Source organism: Bufo bufo, chromosome 2 (assembly GCF_905171765.1).
Source record: "Bufo bufo chromosome 2, aBufBuf1.1, whole genome shotgun sequence".
Taxonomy (NCBI): Eukaryota; Metazoa; Chordata; class Amphibia; order Anura; family Bufonidae; genus Bufo; species Bufo bufo.
Genome location: NC_053390.1, coordinates 281,126,494 through 281,137,810, shown reverse-complemented (window position 1 = coordinate 281,137,810; position 11,317 = coordinate 281,126,494). Strand labels below are relative to the sequence as shown.

At 44.8% G+C, this 11,317-nt stretch overlaps 1 pseudogene; it reads left to right on the top strand.

Annotated features, from left to right (window-relative positions):
• The first annotated feature begins 268 nt into the window (after positions 1 to 268).
• The window catches only part of LOC120991453, a 30,322-nt pseudogene continuing 19,273 nt past the window's right edge, over positions 269 to 11,317 (top strand).

Here is an 11,317-nt window from a genome sequence, read left to right as displayed (position 1 = left end):
CCGACGCTGCCTCCATCCGTGAGTCCCCTTCGGGGGTATTATAAGTAGTGGGTCAGGGAGTCTTCTTGATCTCCCTCTCCTGCTGTAGAGGATCTCTCTCTCTCTAGTTGTCCATTCCCATATAGCTGCCTTCTCCTTTCTTTTAGGTATCTAAAGAAACCCAAAAAAAGATCAAGAGATCCCTCAAATGTATCTCCTGTAGTGGCAGACTTCCTGACAACTATCCCAAAAAATTGTGCAAACATTGTATATCAAATATTGTACGGGATGTCGCACCCTCTCTAAAAGAGGAATTGAAATCTATGATACAGGAAGAGATTCGTTCATCTTTGGCCCACCTGTTCACTAATCCCCCCGATTTGCCGCAACCTAAGAGAAAGCGGGTTAGATCTCCGTCCCCTTCTGACCTAGAAGTTATAGCAGACGAGAGTGTCCACTCCGTCAGGTCATGGGAAGAGGGGGAAAGAGTCTCTGATTCGGACTCAGTGGATAATGGTCGTAGATATTACTTTTCTACTGAGGGTATGTCCGACCTATTGAGGGCGGTCAGGTCTACCATGGGAGTGGAGGAGGTACAACGTACCCATTCTGTACAAGAAGAAATGTTTGGGGGGTTGAGAGTTAAAAAAACTCGTGTATTTCCCATTAATGAGAGTATTAAAGATATGGTCCTTGATGAATGGGCAGACCCAGAAAGACGGCTAGGAGTCTCGGCTTCGTTCAAAAATAGATTGGTATTTGATCCTGAGGAGTCTAAAATTTTCAATGAGATCCTCAAAATAGATGTATAAGTCGCTAAAGTGAACAAAAAGACATCCCTTCCATTTGAGGATGCCTCCCAACTCAAGGATTCGATGGATCGTAAAGCGGACAGTCTTCTCAGGAAATCCTGGGAGGCGTCCATGTTTAATATTAAAACCAATATTGCGGCTACCTCAGTCGCCAGATCCATGTATCTTTTGGTTGGGAGAATTAGAAACCCATATAAAAGATAAAACATCTAGGGAGGAAATTCTCAATTCTCTACCTCTTTTAAAATCCGCCACGGCCTTCCTGGCGGATGCCTCAGCCGAATCAGTCCGATTCTCCGCCAGAGATGCGGCACTTTCCAACGCAGCCAGACAGACCCTTTTCTGGAGAATGTGTTTGGCCCGGTCCTAGATAAAATCCTAGAGAAGGCCGCGGACAAAAACAAGGGGTTTCCGGAAGATTGTCCCTTCAGACGTCGGTATCCTTTTAGCTCCTCCTCGAATCAAGAGAAAAACTACAGGGGGAAAGGGAAATCGGGGCGCTGGAGTTATCCAAAGGGGGGGAAGAGGCCAATCCTCCTCCCACCAAAAATCCTCCAATAAGCAATGACGCCGGAGTGGGGGGGAAGACTCTCAAAATTCCTGGGGACATGGGAATCTATCTCCCAGAATCCCTGGATCTCCAAGGTAGTCGGCGCAGGCTATCAAATAGAGTGGTCTTCAAGACCCCCAAACAAATTTTCACTGACACGGTTCCAAACAAACCTTTGGCAGGGAGTCCAGAAACTTCATCAGATGAATGTAATCTCACCAGTTCCGCCTCCAGAAAGAGGCAGGGTTTACTATTCAACATTATTTCTAATCAAGAAAAAAGAAGGCACGTTTCGGACTATCATAAACCTGAAACCATTAAACAAGTTTATTCGTTATCAGAAATTCAGGATGGAAATCCTGGCATCTACAATCCCACTACTAAGCAAAGACGTCTTCATGTGCACAATAGACCTGCGAGACGCTTATTACCACATTCCCATTCACACCAATTCCGAGTTTTCTCCGGTTTGCAATCCAGGATATATCAGGGAAGATCCATCACTACCAGTTCAGAGCCCTTCCCTTCGGGATTTCATCAGCCCCGAGAATATTTACCAAGGTAGTGGTAGAGATGGTCGCCTTCGTCCGGAGGAAGGGACTTAAGGTAATTCCTTATTTGGACGATTTCATTCTGATTAGCGAAGACCTCAGCCAAATCAACTCCAATCTGAGGTACTTTCTCTCCATCCTAGACTATCTCGGGTGGATCGTGAACAAAGAAAAGTCCGTCTTCACCCCCTCGAGTGAAGTTCGGTTCCTAGGCATGATTCTGGACTCCCGAAAGCAAGCGGTATTCCTACCCCTAGACAAAATATCGGTTCTTCAACAAAAGATCAGATCCTTTCAGAAAAGAAGATCTTGCTCTATCAGAGAGGCGATGAGTATGCTAGGTCTGTTAACATCCTGTATCCCGGCAGTCCCCTGGTGTCAAATACACTTCAGACCTCTTCAGTCCTGGATCCTGAGTGTCTGGAACAGGTGCCAATCCTCTCTAGATCGTCAAGTGATTCCACCAACCCGGATACTGCAGTCCCTAAATTGGTGGAAAAACCACGGAAACTTATCCCGGGGAACTCCCTGGCAGAAAACTCCCCAATTACAGGTAGTAACAGACGCAAGTCTGTCCGGCCGGGGCGCAAAGGTGGGGGATCATCTATTCCAGGGCACTTGGCCAAATTTAATCAGATCCCAGTCATCAAATTTCAGGGAACTGAGAGCAGTCTGGGAAGCGTTGAAGGTAGCAGAGAAAATGCTGTGTCATCATCACATAAAAGTGCTATCAGACAACACTACGGCCATTGCCTACCTTTCCCACCAAGGGGGAACACTGTCAACAACCCTTCAAGCACTGACAACAAAAATCTTTGCATGGGCAGAGCAGAAGGTGGCCTCTATATCGGCAGTTCATCTGAAAGGAATACTAAATCAGGAAGCTGATTTTCTCAGCCGCCACAGGATCGATCATACGGAATGGTCCCTAAGCCCAGAAATATTCAGGCTAGTGGTAAAGTGGGGGATGCCCGACGTGGACCTATTTGCCACCAGGGCAAACTCAAAGGTGGAGACATTCTGTTCTCTAAACCCCAGGGACAGACCTCATGCTTTAGACGCCTTCGCCACCCATTGGCATTGGAAACTGCTATGCTTTCCCTCCACTTCCCTTAATTCCAAAGGTAATACAAAAAATTCACCAGGACAAGGCCACGGTAATTGTGATCGCTCCCCCTATGGCCAAAGAGAAGTTGGTTCTCATCTCTCCAGAAATACTCCCTCCAGGATCCTTGGCCCCTTCCTGTGCGGGGGGGGATCTACTCCAGCAGGGTTCGGTTCTGCACCCAAACCCACAGTTTTTGAAATTAGCAGCATGGATCCTGAGTCCCAAACCCTGAAACTTCAGGGCCTGTCGGACAAAGTTATTACTACCTTGAAAGCCTCCAGAAAGAATATAACGTCAGCAATCTACCTTAAGATCTGGAAACGTTTCTGTTCCTGGAGTGGGGACAAATCTCCACATTTGCATAAATCCAACATCCCAAAGAATTCTGGATTTCCTACAGCAAGGTCTAGACCTGGGACTTAGACCCTCTACCCTGAAGGTCCAGATCTCAGCCCTAAGTTGTTTCTTTGACCAAGATATAGCTAGCCATCGTTGGATCAAAAGATTAATTAGGGCAGCGACGAGGCTCCGCCCAACAATCACCGCCCGTGTCCCTTCCTGGGATTTGAACATCGTTCTTACAGGCCTCACTCTACCACCTTTTGAGCCCATGTCCGACTGTCCAATAAAATTATTGTCCCTGAAGACGGCCTTCCTAATTGCAATAACTTCGGCCCGCAGAGTAGGAGAGTTGCAAGCTCTATCGATCAGGGAACCCTACCTCCGTATTCTAGATGATAGAATTATTCTCCGACTGGACCCTGGTTTTCTCCCTAAAGTTGTATCCAATTTTCATCGGAGCCAGGAAGTTAGCCTACCTTCTTTTTGTCAACACCCCTCTAATGACAAGAATCCTCTTTTCACTCTCTGGACGTTAGACGGGCAGTCCTAAACTAGATCGCTGTGACGGAAAAAATTAGAAAATCAGACAACTTGCTAGTTCTCTTTGGAGGAAGGTTTAAGGGCCAAAAAGCCTCCCTGTCCTCTATAGCTAGATGGCTCGAAGAAACCATTAGTCTGTGTTACCAAATACAAAATCTTACATGTCCAGTCAACATTAGGGCCATGTCTTCCTCTCAGGCAGAGAGAGCTGGGCCTTCTCTGGAGGAAATGTGTCGTGCTGCCACTTGGTCCAGCATCCATACTTTTATAAAGCACTATCGCCTGGATCTTTCCAGATCATCTGATCTGTCCTTTGGACGGAAAGTCCTCCAGGCTGTAGCCCCCCCTTAACTGATATAAAAAAATATCTCCTTGTATGCATTTTATTTGACCTAGAGGGTCTCTAGAAGGTATGAAGCAATACCTTTTTTCACTGTTTGCCACCACCGGGTTACTCTGTGTGATTTTGGAAACACTGGTGGTGGTGGGAGGGGGGTATTTAACCTTTCTCTGTTCCTGCCCCTACAGAGGTCAGGGGTCAATCTCCTTGTATGCCGTCGTGATGATCTCATGGAAACAATTACCGGTAAGACTAATTCCGTTTTTTTCCATTGCTGTGGAGAACACAGGAAGAAGTTAGTTAATAAGTAGATGACTGTATTTTTTTTGTAGTATAAGGAAGAAAATCAGTCAGGACCCGGGGCCTTATTAAGAGGAAGTGAGCGGATCACCTCAATTATTTCCTCAGGGGATATGGGCTTATTGAGGTCTTCCAATTGATCTGAGTGTAGTTTGGGAATGTGTATCTGAGCTAGGAAGTAGTTTATATCCCCCTTGAGTGGGCTGTGCAGTGTTCTGGTCTGTGCTCAAGTTGTATAGACGGGAGTAGTAGTCTCAAAGCATTGGCTATTTATCTCGGGGCAAACACTAGGGGCCATATTTATCATTCCTCTGACGGCTCACTCCACTTTCACATATGGCTAATGTCAGTTTTAGCCAAGTCAGATTTATAATCGGCCCTTTAAGACTGTAATAAATGTGGTTTGACGGTAGCAGTTTATCCGTCAGTAAGCAGCTTTACAAAAGTCGCACGTTTTTATGAAAGTCTCATAAGATAAGCATGGTCCTCACTGGAGTGAAATTGCGACTTTTTTGCGACTTTTTAAATAGTCCCAATAGTAAATCTGTCTAGAGATTCATTTACATAAGAAAACACTTTCAGAAAACTGGCGAGCATAGTGCAGAGCAGAAAAAAGTCGCAAATTTGTGCGCAGTTTTAGCGTTTGCGCATTTTTTTTGGGACTTTTTGACTCCGTTATTCAGACCTGAGCTAATGATAAATCTGGCCCATAGTCTTTCATTTACATGCAGGAGATGCCATATATCGTATAGATCTTGGACCCACGCTAGTTTTTCCACCAGAAAAATCATATTTAGCAGGACTGGATCTTAACAAGGTTCCAAGTAGAGCTTCAACATGCAACAAGAAGAAATGGGAGTGAGACCAAACATTTTTTGAGTTTTCAATTTAATGAAAACAACGAATAAACTGAAACAGGCTGTTTTTCAGCTGATCAAAAGTTTAGGACCACACCTCCCCAAAAAAAAAAAAAAAAAAAGAAATCCAACTTCCAAACATGAACTCAGTAATGAGTAGCTTAGCCGTTATTGTTTATCACTTCAAAAATTTGTTTCGGCATGCTTGATGCAAGTGTTTCCATGAGGTGAGTGGGAACATTTCTCCAAGTGGTGAACACGGCCGCACGAAGGCCATCTACTGTCTGGAACTGTTGTCCATTTTTGTAAACTTCTCTTGCCACCCATCCCCAAAGGTTCTCAATTGGATTTAGATCAGGGGAACATGCAGGATGGGCCAAAAAAAGTGATGTTATTCTCCCTGAAGAAGTCCCTTGTCCTGCGGGCATTGTGTACTGTAGCGTTGTCCTGTTGAAAAACCCAGTCGTTACCACACAGACGAGGGCCCTCAGTCATGAGGAATGCTCTGTGCAACATCTGGACATAGCCAGCGGCCATTTGACGCCCCTGCACTTCCTGAAGCTCCATTGTTCCACTAAAGGAAAAAGCACCCCAGACCCTTATGGAGCCCCCTCCACTGTGGCGCGTAGAAAACATCTCAGGTGGGATCTGCTTGTCATGCCAGTAACGTTGGAAACCATCAGGACCATCAAGGTTAAATTTTTTTCTCATCAGAGAATAATACTTTCTTGCACCTTTGAATGTCCCATGTTTGGTGCTCTCTTGCAAAGTCCAAACGAGCAGTTCTGTGGCGTTCAAGGAGACTAGGTTTTTGTGCAGCTATTGCATAAAACATAGACATTTAACATATCCCCAGATGGCTTGGATCTGAGTGCTCAATATATCCGAACAGCGCTCAGATGCCACAAACTCAGTCAAATCGCCATGGGGTTTAAGTTTAGCATGGGCTGATGAGAGGGCCCATAATTATGGGGCAAGAGGCTGGCAACCAGGCTTCTCCAGCACCCAGTGGCGAGATTGGTTTCGCCACAAACATTCACTTGGACACATTTCTACCTGAGAAATAGTCATAGTAACATAAAAGAGAATAAACATGGAATAAGTCATAGGGTTATAGGTACCCATCAAACTGGGGGTGAGAACAAAAGGTGTACAAAAGTGAGTCAAGAGGGAATCCACTTCCTTCCTCGTCCATAAGGTACGGTAGCAGACATATTAGGTCAGGCTATGGGGATTGTGTGACGTATCCTCATCCAGTCGTGTCGGGGAAGCGCTCTTAGTCAGTGGAAGGCCCTCTTCAACGGGAACGTGCCATCAAGGGCCTTTCCTTCTTCCACTGTGGCAGTAGCATGGAAAGTTCCTTTTCTGTTGAGTATTTTGGTGGGGAATCCCCATCTGTATGGTGTGTTGTCTCAATATAGAAGTAAGTGGAGCTAGGCGTCTATGGGCTTGCAGGGTAGCTGCCGATAGATTTGTGAACAGCTTCAAGGAGGTGTGTGGTTCCGGTAATCTGCCCCTTAACACTGACCTCCATAGCGGACCGTCCCCTTAACTGTGTCCTCCACAGCAGCCTGCACCTAGGGTGGCCAGAGGTCCGGTTTTAGGCCGGACAGTCTGGCTTTCAGACTCGGGGATGTCCTTTTGAACAGCTCACTTTCAGACAGCAGGACTGTGCTGTCTGAGCGTGAGCTGCAGGGATAAAGTCACCCTCTCTCCCACGCCGGCAGCTGACAGAAGATTATTTTTACCTTTATTTTTTTTAATCCCTGTCAGCTGCAGAGTGGGAGGGGGCGTGGCTTAGCAGGACCTGGGGGTGGAGTTTTTAAGTCCATCTTTTGAGGGTGGCCTAAATGACCACCCTACCTGCCCCTTAACTGTAACCGCCACAGAACTCCGCTCCCTTAACAGAGTCATCCACAGCACCCTACCCCTTAAACCCCTTAGCATGGGGCAGTCATGTACACAGTTCTTTTAGTATATTCTAACCTGAAGCGTCCCCATCACCATGGGAACGCCTCTGTGTTAGAATATACTGTCGGATTTGAGTTTCACAATCTAACTCGTAACCGACAGTATATTCTAACATAGAGGCGTTCCCATGGTGATGGGGACGCTTCAAGTTAAAATATACCATCGGATTGGAGAAAACTCTGATCCGATGGTATAAAAGGGACTCCTGACTTTACATTGAAAGTCAATGGGGGACGGATCCGTTTGCAATTGCACCATATTGTGTCAACGTCAAACGGATCCGTCCCCATTGACTTGCATTGTAATTCAGGACGGATCCGTTTGGTTTCGCACGGCCAGGCGGACACCAAAACGACTTTTTTCATGTCCGTGGATCCTCCAAAAATCAAGGAAGACCTACGGACGAAAAAACGGTCACGGACCAACGGAACCCTGTTTTGCGGACCGTGAAAAAATACGGTCGTGTGCATGAGGCCTTAGACTAATTGAAAAAAATGAAAAACTGATCACTAAGTAAAACAAGTATGCATTTGTTCTTCAATCCTTCACAATTTCTGGCAAATTTCTCCTGGTTAGAGGTCCCTCCTGCTATAGGAGTGGATCGTAAGGTAGAGTAGGTATAAAACGCACACTGGATGTGAATGCCATTTACTGTACACTATTACCATTCCATTTGATTTATATCCTCTTCTGGTAGAACATTACTGACTTCATCATATTCTTGTCATAAAGAACAGCCAAGTTGAGTGTAGGTACCAAGAATGAAGTAAAAATTATTGTCTTGCAGAACTTCTATTAATGTATACGTAAGTTATGTTCCTGAATTGACCTATAACTCTATGATGTAGGACAGTGGCTAGTGAAAGTCCTACAAGAAAATCCTCCACTTCATCTCTGTGTGAAGAAATTCTTAAAAAGTCCCAAGAGGCTTTTTCATCCAGAAAAACCAAGTCTTACTCGTTTAGGCTGGAACAGCTACAAGCTATGGTGAACATGTTGGAAAGACATGACACTGAATTCGTTGAAGCTCTGGAGAAGGATATGCACAAGGTCAGTAACTAATGTTGTTAAGGCCTCATGCACACGGCCGTTGTTGTGGTCCGCATCTGAGCCACAGTTTTGGCGGCTTGGATGCAGACCCATTCACTTCAATGGGGCCGCAAAAGATGCGGACAGCACTCCGTGTGCTGTCCGCATCCGTTGCTCAGTTCCATGGTCCGCAAAAAAAATATAACCTGTCCTATTCTTGTCCGCGTTTTGCGAACAAGAATAGGCAGTTATATTAATGGCTGGCTGTGCCGTTCCTCAAATTGCGGAACGCACACGGACACCATCCGTGTTTTGCGGATCCGCGATTTGCAAACTGCAAAACGCACAACGGTCGTGTGCATGAGGCCTAGGTTGTAGTTTTATGCTATGAACACCTTGAGAGGGTCTTTGTTAGATAATCTGCGTTTTATAGCTTTCCAGGGCCTATTAAACTAGTAGGCGGATCCATAATTGGGTTCTCCTATTAGCTACGCCAAGTGCAGTTAAAGGGGGCAGACTTAAACGGAGGTTGGTCCCTGTGCAAGAACAATATATGAACTCCATGACTGTGATGGAACACTTCCCATATCTTTCTTACTACTTCAGTCCCTTACATGCAATTTAAAAGACAGTAGGAGGCTGCTTGTCACTCAGGGTGACTTCCCCAATCTACTGGGTCTATGTGCAGCTGTACAGGTTGCACATATGGTTTGTCAACACCTGGTGATCAAAAACGAACCATTGCCTCTGAAACGCCACATTTTTTTAAATGGGCACCCTGTAATGCTTTACAGGTACATTGTTGTGTCTCTCACAGCAAGTGGATGGGAGCCATGTATGTGTCTTGAAAATAAATGCTACGTATTTATGATGTACAAAATGGATGCTATAATAAAGTAAGGTTCATTAATGCATATATTTTCCAAGATTGCTTGAGGACTTCTTGTGGTCATGTTTGTGTGTCTAAATAACAACATTGTTGTAACGCATGTACTTCAAGTCTCACACAAAGTACATCATGTTTAATGGGTTTACACTATCCCTTTCAGCCCAGGTTTGAAACCACCTTATCGGAGATCACTACTGTGAAAAATGAAGCCATTGATGCGATGAATAACCTAGAACAATGGATGGCACCTGAACCTGTGCAGAAGAGTATGGTATGCTTTTCACTGATGCCTAGTGTCTCGCTGCCTTTATGTTGCACAGTATATTAATTGTCTCCATTTTCCTTCATTCTTAAGACTTCATTTTTGGACAGCTGCTTTGTTCAAAAGGAACCAGTAGGTGTAGTTCTGATTATTAGTGGCTGGAGTTTACCAGTACAGCTTTGTCTCATACCAATGGTTGGTGCAGTGGCTGCAGGTACGTTTTTGGACCAGATCTTTGAGGACAAAGTTTTGGTTCCTAGATTTAATCTTGGATGTGCAAAACTTGATAAGCAAGATATGCCCATAATAAATGCTAGAAATGTAGTAGGTGCAACCTGGAGTAGCTCTAGATTTCTACTGACCATCCATTCAGTGATTGTTGAAAAAGCAAGATAAACGGGTGTTTCACACTAACCATTGCTTAGTAGGAAACAGTCATTGTGAGGCTTTATCTTCCAATCTAGATTTTTAATATTTTTTTAGGTCCTATTGCTTGACCTGCCTCTTTATTTTGGGGAGCCCTTTAGAGTCCCCCATTCTCATGATCCATGTGCAACCCGACTGATCAATTACTTTATCACATATTCCGTGGATAGAGGACAACTGCGAATTACTGTACCTGAATATCCCTTTAACACTTCAAATATGGAAACCCCCTAATATACTTCTTCTGAGTGGTCATGACTTTTCTCATGTATAATGGTATTATAATTACAATATTTGGTCTTATTAGATTCCACCTGTTCTCTTGGCTAGGTAACTGTGTGGTACTGAAGCTGTCTGAGACCTGTTCTCACACTGCGCATCTGCTGCAAACACTAGTTCCTCTCTATCTGGATAATGTAAGTGTGGCTATAGTTTTTAATGATTATGCCCTTTCCCCTATATGGCAATATATCTCCTCCATAGCTTAAGAAAAGTAATAGCAGTGATAAAATATACTTCCTAAAACACAAAAAATGTGAACAAAATGGTTACAGGGGTTTGCTGGGAGTACATTACTAATGACCTATCCTAAGGATAGGCCAACAATATCAATCAGCGGGGGTCTTGACGCTCAGCACCCCCTGCCGATCAGCTAAGCACAGCACTGTATATTGTATAGCGCCTATGCATGGTACTGCAGCCCAGGTCCTTTCAATTGAATGGGACTGTGCTGCACATACAGTAGGCCATGTGAAAGTGACATAACTGGCCTAGGTGAGCGCTCTGACCTCTTCAAACAGTTTATTTGGTGTGGGTTTCGGGGGTCGGAATCCCCCCACTGATCAGATATTGATGACCTATCCTGAGGATGGCGGGGGGGGGGGGGGGGGGGAGGAGTGTTGGGGGAAGGGGTGCCAATTCAATTTTTGCCTCATGTAGCACAAAGGCTATGTGCTTCCCTGGCCACAAATTACTGAGGGAAGGTGGGCCCCAAGCTGAACTCTTGCAACAGGGCGCATGAGATTTTTAACTAGGCCTCTGATCAGTACATGATATTGGGATATATTTTTCTATATGCTCTAGTCAATTCTACTTATTTTGAGATAAATATTTAACTGATTTCAGGACTGTTACCAGCTTATTTCTGGAGAACACACTGGACTACTGGAAATTCTGGAGCATAAATTTGATCATGTCTTCTATATAGGTAATTTTCTTTGCACGCTAAATATGATTACAGGGAACCTCTCGGGGATTAATGCTGTCTGAACGACTGCTCCCTGGTTGCAAAAGGCTGCTTTATTCTGTAATTCTGGTGTTTTGGATAGAGTTGAGCGAACCCGAACTTTAGGTTTTTCGGC